The sequence below is a fragment of the Stegodyphus dumicola genome, chromosome 10, assembly GCF_044657685.1.
Source record: "Stegodyphus dumicola isolate Sdum_Otavi_A_Nest chromosome 10, ASM4465768v1".
Classification (NCBI taxonomy): domain Eukaryota; kingdom Metazoa; phylum Arthropoda; class Arachnida; order Araneae; family Eresidae; genus Stegodyphus; species Stegodyphus dumicola.
Genome location: NC_140777.1, coordinates 159965675 through 159982100, shown reverse-complemented (window position 1 = coordinate 159982100; position 16426 = coordinate 159965675). Strand labels below are relative to the sequence as shown.

At 32.5% G+C, this 16426-nt stretch overlaps 2 long non-coding RNA genes across 2 annotated transcripts; both read left to right on the top strand.

Annotated features, from left to right (window-relative positions):
• The first annotated feature begins 4601 nt into the window (after positions 1-4601).
• On the top strand, positions 4602-7698 carry LOC146995174 (uncharacterized). The gene is made up of 2 exons (XR_015043711.1): positions 4602-4873; positions 7483-7698. It is a non-coding gene; the product is annotated as an uncharacterized LOC146995174 (long non-coding RNA).
• A 3772-nt stretch (positions 7699-11470) lies between these two features.
• On the top strand, positions 11471-15067 carry LOC146995173 (uncharacterized). The gene is made up of 3 exons (XR_015043710.1): positions 11471-11720; positions 12879-12944; positions 14748-15067. It is a non-coding gene; the product is annotated as an uncharacterized LOC146995173 (long non-coding RNA).
• Positions 15068-16426: the final 1359 nt, after the last annotated feature.

Genomic DNA, 16426 nt, shown 5'->3' with positions numbered 1-16426 from the left:
GAATATGTTCTTCGATGATTACGTCTTTTTGTTTGTCATAGCGGTAAGGTTTAGTCCTACAAGTTTTTTCGGCATTTAGTTGAATCTTGTGAGTCACGATCTGACAGTTTCCCGGTTTTTCTGAAAACAAATGAGAAAAATTACTCACCACTTGCTGTACTGCTTTACTTTCCTGGTCATTCAAATGGCTAAGGTCCAATTCAGGTGTCTCCACCGGTTCCACCACCCTCTGGTCCATCTCCAGCACCACGGAACTATCTTGAAAATTTAATTTGGCCCTCGCGGCCCTTAAAAAGTCCATACCTAAAATAAGAGAGGGTTGGAGGTGTTTCACCACAAAAATTAATACTTTGAGATTTTCCTCTTTTACCTGTATGTTTAATGATACTTTCCCGATGCAGTGACATGTTTTCCTTGCGCCGCTATAATTTCCGTATTTCTGGTTTTAAAGAGTCGTATCCTATAAAAATTCTTTTTGAAGAAATTTTCACTCATGAAATTTCCTTCTGCTCCTGTATCGATGAGGGCTTCTACTGGTACATTACCAACCAGGACTTGTATAATTGGTAGCTGTGAGTTTTTTACGATGACTGTATTTAGATGTCTATTTGAGGGTTTTTCTAAAACTTCCGGGGTCTCGACCCTCCCTTTCACAGGCCCCTCTAGTCGTTTAAAGCTTTCCTTTCAATGTGTGTCTTCTGGGTACGCGGATGCTTATTTTCAAATTTTCTTTTTGGGCCTTGCCCTTCAAGTTTCGATGCGTTAGCTTGATAGTTCTTTCCCCGATATGAGCGATTTCCATTTCTTGTTTCCTCCTTCCTTCTGGTACTTTGAGAATATGTTTCCCCTCTCGCTCTTTCCGCGATTCTGCGATTTTGAAACTTCACCGCCAATTCGAAAAGTTCCTGCAATGTGGTTGGGTTTCTAATTTCAAAGTAGTCTTGGGCAGCGGGTAACAATCTTGGTAATATTATTTCAATAATCTCCGCATCGGGTTTCTTGCCATACAGCATATCCGTTAGCTTGATTTTTCGTAAAATAAAGTCCGTCAATTGTGCTGTATCCCGTTGATAGAAACTATATAGCTCGGCTTCCAGCCGTGCGCGATCTTTCACTATGGGGAAGGCCTTTACTAACGATTTTTCGAAATTTTCAAATGTATACGTCGGGCTTCCAAATTCACCTAGAAGAAATTTGCCTATATTTTTCCAACATAGCGCGGCCTGTCCTCTTAGTGCTGACGTGGCGATGGAAACTTTTTGTCTTTCAGGCACAGGGTAGAGCTGAAAGTGGTTTTCTATACCTTCGAGAAATACCGCCACCGAATTTTTTCCGTCGAAATAGACGTTTGGCTTGATTGATGCTCTCAAAGTCTGGACCAGGTATCCAAATCCTTCTAACTGCATTGTCATTTCTTGGTGTTGTCCAGCGGCTTCCATCCAATTTTCGGCCATTTCAGTTCGATAAGTGTTCGGGCGCCAATATAACGTTGCGCGCCTACAACTTGCACGCAACCAAGGGTGACTGTGAAAGCTTGTATAAACCACAGAGTCTTATAAAGGGTTTAAGTCCCTTTTTATTCAACGTACTAAATTACAATTGCGTCCTCTTGACGCTTACAAACTGTGCCAACTAGGCAGTCAAAATAAAAATAATAACCTGAAAAGAAAATAAAGACAATATTCTAACTACGAGGCTCTCTAAAATAACTAACTCACCGCGTTTTACAAAAGCCGCAGCTAATTCAGCAGACTTGAAGCTCACTGGAACAATTTGCAACTACTTCCCGCCAAGCACATAGGCCGCAACGCGGGGTTCTTTAATTCTCGATTTCTACCTCCGCGCTCGCGAAGTAAGAATAACTCTCTCTCACCGAACTTGTTTCCTTCTATTTAAATCATACTACTTCCGCTGATAATTTGAATGCTTGCGCGTTCTACTCAAATTTACATATTCTGGCATTGGCAGTTCCAGGGGAAAGTAAGGCTTGACAGGAAAGATAGTTTAAACTTAAAATAAATGTTAGTTAAAATAAATATAAACCCTACAAGTGACCTTTATTATTTTATTTATTTATTAAGATGTGCACGATAATATATTGGGGAAAAAATGTGACCATTTCCCAGAATTCATATGACCTGTCACGTGCTCCCTTGCCTATCTCTCTCTATAAAAGAGGAGATCGCAGAGAGAACGCTATCCTTTTCTTTTTTCCTTCAGGACACATACAAAGAGAGAATTTTCTTTTTGTTCCATTGAATATGGAAAACCTGAGTGCCAAACCTCTCAAAGGTTCCTACATTGTTTTGGATATGGAGACCTTTCTCTGCCATGATCAAAAGACTGGAGATATATGTTTCATCTTGAAAGAGCTGGGCTACCTCACCTATGATTTAACTTTATGGGGATCTATGATTTTCCTCCCTCCTGTTCCTTACGATGACTTATCGTACCGCAATCGAGCTGTCGTCATCCAGACCAAGTGGACCCGACACAGCCTGGAATGGAACGAGGGTCGTCTTTCCTATGAGCATCTTCCTACGATCCTGAAAATGCTGACCGAAAATGTGGAGGCGATCTACGTCAATGGATACGATAAAGCCGAATTCTTCAGCAAGCTCTGCCAGCGGTCCGTTTACGAGTTTTACGTCCCGGGAAAAACCGAGTGGCGATACAAGACGAAATGCACGCGACACCATTTTTTCCCCAAGCAGCAGTTGATTCATTGTGCCGAGAAAAAGGTGAAGAATTTTCGAACCCATTTGAAGGAGGGCAGTTACGTTCTCCTGAAACTACACTCTTACCCCCAGAGAGCAAAACCGTCGAAAAAAAGAAGCAGAGGAGGAGGAGCCGACGGTGGAGGAAGAAGAAGTGTACGAGGTCGAGGCGCCCCAGGAGAATCCATGTGATGACGAGGAGGAGGAGGATGAACTTTCTACAAAATGTTTAAATTGGGACGCTTTAAAAACCCAAGAATATTGGTCTCAACCTCTATCCCACCTAGATGTGAAAGAGAATACTCAAGTGTACTCTTTGTGGTAATCTTCTAAAATTTGGTCTTGGAAAGATCCCCTGAATGTTCTTTAATGGAAGAGTAGGGGCATTTTTTTAAAATTATATATATATATATATATATATATACAGGGGTTGGACAAAAATATGGAAACACCTTTAAAAAAACATGTTTCTTTGCTTAATATGGTGTAGGAAACCCGTTGGCATCCAAAACAGCTTGCAGTCTTCTCGGAATGGATAAATACAGTTCCTGTATGTTTGCCAAGGGAATATTATACCATTCTTCCTGCAAAACGGTGGCAAGTTCAGATAACGATGTTGGCGGTGGATAACGAGAATGCACTTTCCGTTCCAATGTAGACCACAAAGGTTCGATAATATTCAGGTCTGGTGACTGTGGTGGCCAGGGGAGATGGGACAACTCATCCTCGTGCTCAGAAAACCAGTCCTGGACAATGTGAGCTGTGTGAACAGGGGCTCTGTCGTCTTGGAAGACACCATCACCATCGGGGAACAAAGTTTGTACCATGGGATGAACTTGCTCGGCCAAAATGTTCACATAAGTCTTGGCAGTCATGTGCCCTGACACAGTTATCATGGGGCTAGCAGAGAACTACGATATGGCTGCCCAAACCATAACAGAACCCCCGCCATGTTTCACTCTTGGCAACAAGCAGTCTGCATTATAGGCTTGAGATGGCGTTCTCCAGACGTAAACTCGGCCAGAAGTGGGAAACAATGTGAAAGTAGACTCGTCAGACCATATTACTCGCTTCCACTCCTCTATAGTCCAGGCTTTATGACTTAAACACCACCTTTTCCTGTTACAGGCATTAGCATCACTGATGAGTGGCTTCTCAATTGCAGCACAGCCAGCAATTCCCTGTTTATGAAGCTCTCTTCTAATTGTTTTGGTACTCACAGGGTTCGGTAACACAACATTCATTTCAGCAGTAACATTTGCAGCTGTGGTCTTCTTATTTTTCGTCACAATTACCCTTAATGATCGTCTGTCACGATCACTCAGGACACACTTTCGTCCGCGCTGTGATTTAGCAGATGATGTTTTTCCGCTTTTCAAATATGCGGAATAAATCTTCGATACATTACCTCTTGAAACACTAAACACCTCGGCTACCTTGCTTACGAAAGCACCTACCATACGTGCTCCAACAATTTGCCCACGTTCGAAGTCTGTTAACTCTGACATAATGCAAAGACAACCTCACATAATAGTACTCCGACAACAACTGGCCTGTTTAGCACATTTACGAAGTTGTATAGGTGGCGTCAGTAGTCAAAACGCCAGCGCAACCTGCATATTTCATTAAAATCAATCTTTCTTTTCAAACATGCATTTCTCAAGGTGTTTCCATATTTTTGTCCATCCTCTGTATGTGTGTGTGTGTAAATCTCTAGAAAAAATAATAATTAAAAAAAAGAGTTCCTTTTTCATGATTTCTTTTTTTTTTTTCAATAACTCCACCAAAGTCTATACGAGAAGAAGAGGAATCTTCCAAGTTACACAAAACATATATATATAGAGAGAGAGAAAAGATTTCACAACCATTCATTAATCCCAATCTCTCACACACACTCTGTTTTCTTGCTAATCCCTTTTGTTTCCTTAAACTAAGAGAGACGATGAGTACCGAGGAAACCTTAGCAGAACAAGTGGAAAGGTTTCAAAGAGATTAGAGGAATTAAGACAGGACTGGTTGACAATTCCGCCGGCTAAAGAGGAAACTGTTATCGAGTAGCATGAATACGAGGCAGTTTTCCTGTTTTCCTCCACGAATCCAGTTCCAGTTTTCCTCCACGAATTCATTGCCTCCCTTAGGCAGATACCATTTGCACGGTTCGTTATATTCGAGTATCCTTAAATAATTTTTAAACAGTTTTTAAGTTTTTGAAAAATTTAAATTTTGAATTAAGGTTTTGGTCTTTTAATTCAAAGGATTCTTTGATCAATTGTACAATTCATCCAGATATAATTTGGAACTCTCTGTTTATAATTCTATTTTCTTTCGGCTGCTCTTTGATAAAGACCAAAGATATTTTTTAATTCTTAACATTTCATGCGAACTTTGTTTTATTTATGTATTGATTTAATTTTGCTTCAATTTTGTTTTCCATGTTTTTGATTCATTCTTTTGATTTGTGCCTTATTGTTACAGAGTTCATCATTTGGGTTTATATTAATTCTATTTGTTTGAATTCACATCCCTCTCTCTCTGTATGTATGTATATATATATATATAATGCTGTATGATCTTAAAATTCACTTAGTTCGAAAACAATTTATTGTAATACTTGCGCAATAGCTGCAAAGTAAGATAATAATAATTTATTTACTAAAGCGACCATTTCGAGAGCATTTTGACATAACTGACGATATATGAAATTGAAGCGCAATTTGTTTACCACGTTTGGTACTAAAAACAATTCTTGACCAACAATCTTCTACAAGATTAATTTCAGTAAGTGTCATAATTTGCTTGCTATTTCACTTTGAAAAACCGTCAGTCATTTCTAGGATAACCTATATTGATTTTTTTACTTTATTAATTATATACATATGTATATAATTATATATATATATTAATATATATGACATTGCTTATTAAAAGTTTTTGTGGTTAAAATTGATCAGATCTATTTTAGTGGAATCTAATGAGTAAGTATTATGTTGCACTTCTTGTAGTTTTTCTCCATTACAGGTTTAAAATTATAAGCACTCATTAAATGAATTATGAAATAGCTTTAGCACTACTGTTATATTAATAGATGTAATTGTTGCCCCAAAATTTGGCTACCCGGCTTTCCTGAAGTCTATTGCTCTAAAAAAAAAGAAAAGCCTATAGCAAAATTCTTTATTTTATTTAAAACAAGGGTGCCCAAATTCCTAAATACATATTTGCAGGAATCAATATTTAAACTTTTTTCTCACTTACATATTTCTTCATTTAAGTTGACAAATTTTCACGATTAAATACTACTTCCCTTTTTGTTAAGATTATTTCACGTTTAATTAGATACTTGCGCAAATTTAATACAAATAAAACACATTTAACAACATATAATGACACAATTCTAACTAATCAATGTACTAATCTCTAATACTAAATTAAATTTTAATTTGAATTTACATTGTAATTTGATTTTAAATTAATTGCAAATCTCTCATATTAAATTAAATTTTAATTTGAATGAAACACTAGGATAAAAAGTTATTCTGATTAACGAAATGCATTCATAAATGTAAAATGTAAATAGCAAATAATATTTCAAATTAAATTTCTCAATTTTATATTTATACTTATTATATGTATAATAGATTCAAAAATATTTGGGGAGTCATTGTAAGATATTTTTGTTTGTGAATCAAAGTCCTGTTTAATTTCCTTAACATTAGTATTAAAATACATATATAGTGTATAAAATAAGCATTTCAAGGTGACAGTTTCCAGGAATGAAGAATTGAAGGAATGGCAACACATATGTTCGTTCGTAACATATGCGTTGCCATTCCTTGAATGAAATAATTTTTTCTACTCCATGACTGTAACTCATATGAACCTTTCTAAGTGCGGTGCCGAAATAAAAGGTTAGGTTAAGTTATTTAATTACGGCAAAGCCTCGAGGGCTATCTGCCTAAGGGAAGGGATGCCTTCGTGGAGGTCTTTCTGAGGGAAACTGGCTCGTATACACGTTACACATGGGGAAAATCACGAAAACACCCATGCAGCTAGCCTGTTCGCGGGATTCGAACCGAACTACCAGTGTTCAGCGACTTTACCGCTCGGCCGCTGGTGGGCGCCGAAATAAAAGGAAAATAGGAAAAACGAATCTTCAGAATCGAATATCTTTTGAAGCACATGTTACCCTTGGTTACTAGAGAATCTAAATGGGGAAATAGCTACTTGAAAGAAACAGAATTCGACATCTTTTGTTTGTAATATTTGATAATTTTATGACTATTTCATGCTTTTCAAATATTTTAACTAGACCAGCATTTCATGATTTAAATAATCATTTTCGTTTCTTTTCTGGCAAGGAAACAAATTTTATTTTTTTATTGTTTATATTGCTATCTGAGATTGCCAAAAAATGAGGTATTTGTATTGCAAAGCTCAAATTCCTTAACAAAAATATCTGTTAAAAATCCTTTTTCTTAATTCCATTGCATTTTTAGTTCCCGTTTTCTAAAGAACAGTTCAATTTGCAATTGTCTAATTTTTGAAAAAAATTAAATTTATCTTTTTTTTTTTTTTTTTTTTTTTTTAAATCAACTCTAACGGCGCAATCTCAAATTGAAGCATTATTCAATAGTACTACTATTTCAAGATAACATAATTTTACATTAAACCGACCACATAGGATGAAACAGCATCGCTTTTATTAAAGTTTGAGAAACTTTATTATTTCTTGATTATTTAATTAAAAATTTTTTTTTTATTCTTTTAGGTGCTTTCAAAGAAAATCGGGGAAACACAGAAGTACCTTGCAATATAATTGAAAATATTATGAAAGACTTCTTGAAATGTGCTTCCTTTAAAAAAAAAGTATCATAAACAAAAAGGAAAATTTACAACAGAAGGAAATTTGTAAGCAATGGAATAAAAAATTTATATTGCATTGTTAGCTTGTACGAAAATACTGTAATTAAAGTTATTAATTGTTCAGTTTGTTTCCTAACTTTCATGAAGACTTGGACTGCTAGAGTATACGTAGCTTAATCAAATATTGCATCTTATGTATTGTATTACTGAATATGAAAATAATTAGTTCATTGAATTTAAATGTTTGATTCTAGAAGAGAAATTTATTACATGAATATGCAATATGGAAATTAATGTCATTACATTTACTTTAATACTTTTAATTTTGCTTTAAAATTTTATGAAATAATAGAAAACTATCAGTTTATATATTTTGGGAATTTAATGCATTCCTAGTAGCTGAATTATATTAAAACCTTTTGCAATAAATGCTTCAAATTTTAAATTATAACAATAATTATATTTTCACTGAAAATTGCTTATTAAGATCCTTATCCATTGACTGGAATCACACTGAAATAATTTTATAAATCAAATTTACATCAAAATAATGAATTTGTGAAAGATATATGTCATTTTATTTGTTTATTAACTTTCAAAACACGCCTTCTAACTTTATTAACAAATTTCCTGGACAGAAGTGTTTAGTACAGCTAAATTGCTTGTAAACAGAACACAAGAAATATATTTATTATTTTTAAAATTTGCATACATTTAAATGCAATTGTTTAAATTTATTTTAATGACAAGAAATATGCAAGCATTCACTTTAAATTCGCATCATCCTGGTGCTTTTAGTCTACTACAATGACCAATAACTCTAGATAGCAGTAGTCCCATATAAATGTAAAACTTTTATATGTGACTACTGCTATCTAACTGTACTTAGCTATTAATCTGGCATATCAGAGCTTATTAGTGTTGGAAAAAAAAATTGTTTTTAATTTACTGCAAAAAAGTACTGAGGATTATATTTAATAAGAAATAATTATTTCGTCCAGAATATAATACAGTCTCCCATTAAAATAGTTTGGTGCATATGATCACATGAGTAAGGTTTCCGAATTTTGAAAATTGCAATAATTCTGGCCATATATTAAAAATCGTGATTTGGAGTCTGATTCCTTTTCCTTCCAGTAAGAACAATAACTTGATTTCTTGGCTAATTTACTAAGCTTTAGATACATTTCTAGCATAAGAACTGTAACAAGTCTTGTTTTTATATGTAGTTAATAGGTATTGTGTGTAAAACTTTCATGGAAATATAAGGGCTAGATAATATTACATTGGAGGAACTGCGTGTAAATGTAGAGAAAAAAGTGTAAAGTTTCATTAATAAATGGTATGTCTGTAATGAACTAAGAAAATACAAAAACATAATAGAATTTGAATTTTGATGCACATATAAAGCATGACATATAACTGTAAATGTAACATTTCAGGCTCAACTCTTCAAACAGATAATGTCTTTTCCAGAATATTGCAGTGTTCTCTTCCATTAAAAGGGGACTCATACACCTTAAACCCCTCATGATCTTCGAATATGTGACTGTTGCAAGAATTGGGATATTTTATTTATTTTAAAAGCAATTACTTCCAACTTTTTACAGCTGACTACACAATATAGCTGCATTGGAAACTAGTAACCAAAAAGTTTGTGTTGCCACAAGTATTTTTGTAACTTAATCCTCTTTGTGACAAAATATTTCGCCATGTTTCCACCTTGTGCGCTTGATATTTTAAAAATGGCTAATGGTACATACTTGAAATTTAATGGAATTCTTTATATGGGCACTATTTTTTAACTGAACCAACAATCTGATGAATATTTTAATATTGAAAAATTTTATGGACGAAAACATTAAAATTTTTTTTAATAAAATACATTTTATAAATTCAACTCAAAATAAAATAAAAATTTAACATGAAATTTTTAGAATTTTAGGTTCACAGTAGTTTTCAAATGTTATAAAAGCTGTATATTAAATATGGAATTAAATTATGAAACAGAATGTTTTAAACTATGCGCGCAAGTTGGAAACATGACGAAAAATGTTGTCACAAAGCGGATTAAATTATAAAAATATTTGTGGCAACACAAACTTTCTGATTACTATTTCAGAAAGCAGCTATATTATGTAGTCAGCTGTAAAAAGTTGGTAGTAATTGCTTTTAAAATAAATAAGTTATCCCAATTCTTGCAACAGTCACCTATTCGAACATCTTATGGGTTTTAAGGTGTATGAGTCCCCTTAAAGAAATGTATATTATTATACGAATTCACAATTTGAAAACTAAGTTTCTGGCACATTATACGCAAAGTATTACAAACACAAATATTTCACGTACTGTTGTCCCTCAGAGTCTGTACATATAGACCGGATTCAGAACGTTCTAGTTAGACGTAACTTGAAACGTTCTAGTTAAACGTGATTCGGAACGTTCTTTGCATGTTATACAGAAATGTTAACAGTACAAGTATTTGAAGTGCTATGGCTCGTTATAAACCTTTAATCTATAGACGACATTCAGAAAGTCTGCCCAAACGTTAAGAGAACGTTTTGCTAGCATGTTATAGAAACTTTCATAGAATGTTCGAGGAACGTTATATAAAATGGTTACTAGTACCACATTTTGACGTTCTATTGTCCATTAATGAACTACATCTTACAGACGTAATTTAGAACGTTTTGCCTGAACGTTAAAGAAACGTTCTTCTAGAACGTTGAAGGAACGTCCGGTTAGAAGGTTAACGGAGCTTCCATATAACGTTCAAAGGACGTTTTATAAAATTGTTAGTAACACCATTTTTTGACGTTCTACCGCCCGTTATTGAACTGTAACATATTGACGTGATACACCACGTTCTGCAAGAACGTTAAAGGAACGTTCTGTTACAAAGTTAGAAGAACATTCATAGAACGTTATAAAAAGTGATAGTAGAACCACTTTTGAAGTACTGTTGTTCGTTATTGAACTGCAATACATATACGTGGTTCAGAACGTTCAGGTAAAACGTGCCAAAAGCGTTGTAGACACGTTGCATGAAAGTGTTACAAACACAAGTATTTGACATGCTATTGCCCGTCTTAGAACTGTAACATATAGACGGCATTTTAAACGTTCTGCTTGAACGTACCCGACACGTTTGTGAAGCACTACCACTGAACGTTCTCTGAACGTTCTTGTGCTAGTTGGGAATTTTTATGATGTCTAAATTTCTGACATCATAAAAATTAACATTTTTTTTTTTTTTTTTTTTTTTTTAAATCTGAGGCAGAGAAATTTTTCCCAGCCGACTCGAGATCGACAAGACGTCACCATTTTTTTAAGAAATGAACTCTTCCTGATTTCTTTCAGTATTCAAAGTTTCGCTTCAGTTCAGTCTGTGCTAAATACAAATGACTACATTGTGTATGGAAACAGATTTTATTCATCGATCCCCATTTTCGTGGAGAGTGGATTTTTCTGTTCTGTTAACGCAGTTTTCGCTGAGTAGAACCCATTTCTCTCTATTCCTCTTCATGAAAGATATGTATCCATTGACTTTCCACGATCATCCTCTCATAGCCAAGATTGGATTCAAAAAGTTATCGAAAAAACTGGGTTGAGTAAAGGAAAAAGTACATTGGATAAGACCATTTTTTAAATTTCTTTTCCAATGTACAATTTCCTTCACTCAACGCGGTTTTTTTTCGCCTCCTCCTTGACAGAACGGGGGAAAAAAAAAAAGAATAGGAGGAGGTCCCGTATGCGTAATGGCAGACCGCACATTGAGTTGAACAGTGTTAAACGAATGTCGCATACTGCGCATGCCCAGAAAAATATTTGGCGTAATTACTATGTTGGCGCGATTTGAAGGGAGGATAAATACGGTATATGGTAGATGTACCGCCATCTGATTGTAAACAAATCTGCCGTTTAAATCTTTGTAGAGTATAATGTAAATGTATAGTAATTACTGTACTAAAATACAATTTTTTACTGTACTGCTCCAACAACTGGAAAGCTTAATGATACGATCAAAGTATAAATTCGATTGAAGAGTGCAAAAAATGGGTAAAGAAAGTCAGCGTAAATACAAATGCCCCAGCGGATAGCGCAAGAGCTCCAAACCAAATGCTATTGCAAGATTGCTTTCAGGTATGTATATATTTTCCCATTTCAGTAAATTTGATATGTTATAAGTGCAAGTATGTTTATGTACTATGTCACAGTATCATCTTTTTTAACACACATACAGTTTAATAACTTTTTTTAACATTTCCTAAATTTCTTTATAATGTAACATTAAGAAAAAGGTTTTAAGGATTGATTTGTTTCCTTACTGTTCTAATTTTTTCGAAAAGAAACATAATTTTCAAGAAGAAAACTATTAGTATTTCGAGCGTAATTTTATCACAGGTAAAACTGATGCAAGGTACTTGGGTCTTTTATCTCAAAATATGTTGAAATGTTTTGATTGAAGTTAATATGATATAAAGTAATGTAATAAATTGTGGTATAACTGTAATTGTGGTAAAAATGAAATATAATTGGTTTAAATTTACTTAACTCCTAATATTATTAAATATCTATTGAATAGAAAAATCTGATGAAATATTAAATGTAACAAGTTATATTTTTAAAAGGCAAATGATTGTACAGCATGTAGGAATTGATGATGATTTTTAATAACCCTAAAGTAATATTAAAGTCAACAATAAAGTATATTTTGATGTATGTAATTTTTCGTCAATGATTACATAACATTGCACTTTATAAAGTATGCTTAAATTGTTTTAATGTGTGCTATATATTATTGCAAATTAGTTCTTCATAAAATTGTATGTTTCTGCAGTGAAAAGTATGTATGCCATTATGAAAGTTATAGGAAAACAAGTACATGTACTGCACATGTAGCAGGAAGGCAAGATAATAATTACGACTGTCAATCATCATTTGCTTGTACCTGTCAAGCTGACTATACAGACTATAGTAGCCAAAGATAATTTGTAGAAAGTCTGTACCAGAGATGAATGTATGAATTACAGTTAGTAAATAATCATTCTTAACTAAATAGTAAAATTTAAATACAATAACCCCTTATTTCATTTTTTATAACTTTTCTTATTATTTTGATGTGATTTCACAACCGTTCACACTCTCGTGTTAAATAAGTCATTCAGCATAGAACAACATATCATTTTATTGATATAAAAATAATAAAATATTTTGTGTGTATGACCATGTTATAATCTATGATTTTTCAATACTTGAATCATCATTTTAAAGATTTTTATAAAATGATTTTAATTTCAGGCATTGGCACAGTGAATGTCAGCTGAAAAATTTTAACCTTTGTTTCTGGAAGTGGAATGTTAAGATGTAAGTAAATGTCTGAGTTACAGTTAATAATACTGTGAAGCACTTAATTGTATGCTTTGCTAATGAAGTTAATGAAAGAGGTGAAATTTCAAATGTAATTGTTTCAATTACAATTATTACAGACATTATTTAATTTTGTAATAATGCTAATTAAATAGAATTAAGAAAATGCAAAAGTTAGTGCATAAGTATACTAAGTAGTTCAGAGTAAGATTTATACTTAATTTTATAGTAGGCACTCATTCACACATACAATGACTCGCACACTGACATAAATTTGGTGTGCTTTTATACTATTTACATGTCTCTTATATTCAGATTTGAATCATTATCTGCCAACAAATTCAGTTAATCAGGCATTGTTGACCTTATTAGTTTCTTGCAGATGTGTGAAATTTGGGAACATTTTTTAGATTTAGTGTAGTTGTTGTTTGCTTTTCAGGTTTTCGCATAATATCAATCAGAAACATTACTTCCATTTTAAAGGTCAAAGAGATAAAATTTTTAAAAATAATTAGTTAATATCATATCTAAAATGTTCTTTTATTACACAACTATTATTTAGAATTGGAGCAATATTTTTATAATACTTTTATTTACTTTTCCAATGTAGTATGTTATTGAAGCCATTCAAATCCCACTTGGGCATTTTCAAGCACATTTCATTCATTTTTAGTTGTTGAGTATTATGTCTGACTGTAAATGCGCAAGCGAAGTACATATAATTATTATGTAATTTAACCTATCTTTCCTTAAAATATTTCTTTAAAATTACGGGAGGCAGGGATACATTTGAGCCTTGATTAACAGTCTTAGTGAAGTTGCAATGACGGATAAGAAAACAGATGAATAAAAAACCACCCATAATCACCAACATATAATGCAAGAATTTGAAAATAAAGATTGCTTATTAGCATAATAGTGCACTGTATATTAGATATAAAAATTATAGAACTGAAAATTTGACACATATCATATTTGCTTATTATTATATACGTTGAAAATAAACAGTGTGCTCCTGCAACAGAATAAATATCATGTGTTTTGAAATTTTTTGTATACATAGTTTTTAATCTCAGACTAAATGATGCACATTATATTTAGTCTGGAAGTTCATGTTCTTTTGTCATAAAGTATGTTTTGTTGTATTTCGTCATAGATTGCAAAGTTAAATTTATGAAAATATAATGAGTTAAAAACGTATGGCGGATATTAAACTAGATTTTAATTATATGCAATTTTGAAATTTTAGAGATCTTGCTTCATATAATTATTTTTAATGTTTTTATTAAATTCTTAATTAATGCTATTATGCATGCATTAGAAAGTGAAATGAAAGAATACTTAATAATATAATTTGGTTGCATTCTGTTGTTTTTCAATTCAATTATTCTGCAAATAAAAAATTACTCAAGGATTCTCACAAATACCAGCTCAAACAGTTCCGAAGTATTTCTGCAAAATATATGTAATTACTTAAGAATTGTATCTTTTTGATAATATTTTTTAGCCTTTACAAGTTACTGCCAAAATTATTTTGTATATCACAAATCTTCTAGGGGATTAGTGTGTCTCACATAGTTATCCTGGTGCCACTATAACACTGAAATTGGTAGATGTATAATTGAATGTTTAATAAAAAATGCCTAATTCCTCTTTTATGATATTTCAAGAATTAATACTACTGAAAAAAGAAATATTAGTACATTAACATTTTCTTAATTTTCATTGTGTATTTGTTATGATACATGTATTAATGTCATTACAACTTAGCATTTGGTAATGTTTGTTTCAACAATATAGGCTTTGATGAAGTGCCACAGAGATTATCACTCAAAGAATGGGTGCAGGCCAACCACCAACACAAGATATTAAAAGAACAATGAAAATGAAGATTTAACTTACTCATAACACTTAATTGTTTCATATTATTGTAAATTTATGTGAATATTCCTGTATTCTGTTTATTTTGCAGCTTATGTTATTGTAAATTCATGTATATGTTTTCATTTTTTGCTCTCTTATGCATTTCATACAATAATTTTTTGTTGTACATATTAATTATATGTGTATATTACATCATTGAATTACTGTATTTGAAATTTAATAAACCTTTTTTTACCATTCAATAGTACTTTTCCATAAAACCCTGAACGTTCAAAACACCCACATCACTAATCCTCGATTCTAAATAATACTTGAGTTTACTTAATTCATATATTAGTAACGAATTTGAAAAATAATACAACAGTGACGTATTTTAAGATTAAAAAATACTGCTCAATTGGGCATTTTAAAATGTTCTTCCTTTTAATATAGAACATTTTTTAAGGATTTAATTATTAATATTTGAATATTGTATTACTATATGATTTATTAGTATTTGAATAGTAATGAATAAGTATGGCAGTGAATACATTTTGAAGAATAACTTCATACGAGAAAATATAATCTGCCTGGGTTTAAAAAAATAATCTTTAAATGCTATTTATGAGATTATATAGCTGAAATCTGTAACCCATAAGCAATTAAAGCAACCCGGTTCCCCCCCCAAAAAAACAAGACATTTTAAATAGTTTCCTCTGAAACTTTAAATATTTAAACATTATATGTCCCTAAATTTCTAGCAAATTTAAAATATGTTTAATTATAAATTTAAAATACTCATTTCATTCAATTCAGCTACTGGCCATTGTATGAACTTTTCCTATATTATTAAAATGTTGCTCATGGATTTTGCAAGGTAAAGAGTGCAATGTTCTGCCGGTACTTTTCCGTTTTGCCGGCGCAAATGATAAAGTCGCCAATAATGGTACAACTGATGCCAAACGGAATATCTTCGCTGGTAACCTTTTACACCTCATTTTCAAAACAAGTCGCAGCCATTTCTTACCAGATTGATTGTTTCTTTCAATACTGGCATACAATTACATAGAATATTTACAAAGATAATTAAATTTTATGCCCTAAGACCATCGCGGTAATTAAGTCAATTAGGATGCAATCACACCGCTCGGGTGAAAATATAGAAAAGGCAAAATCAAGGGTTAAATTTATCCATTCTAATGAGAATGCACTAGCGAAGTGAAGCACTACGGTTTTACATAGTTTCTCGGTAAGCTATTTGTACCAATTGAAATCATTCTTGCATTTAAACTTGTAATCAAAATTAAGATCTAACTTGAAATTAGTGTAGATAATTACTGAGAGAATTACATTTGTGTAGCGTAGTTTACGTGAGATCACTTGGGTCACATGATACGAACCAGTGAATCAGGATATTGAACCATGATAGCATAGTAAATTCTTAAATTAATGTCTTTTTACAAATTTCTTGGCTTTTTACAGAATTATAAACCATATTAAAATGTTTATGCATTCAAAATAAAAAATTCTTAGAACTAACATTTGTTAACATTTTTTATGTGTATACTGTATGTTGTCGCCAACAAAGTCTGCTTGGCAAGATTTGCGCCGGCGAA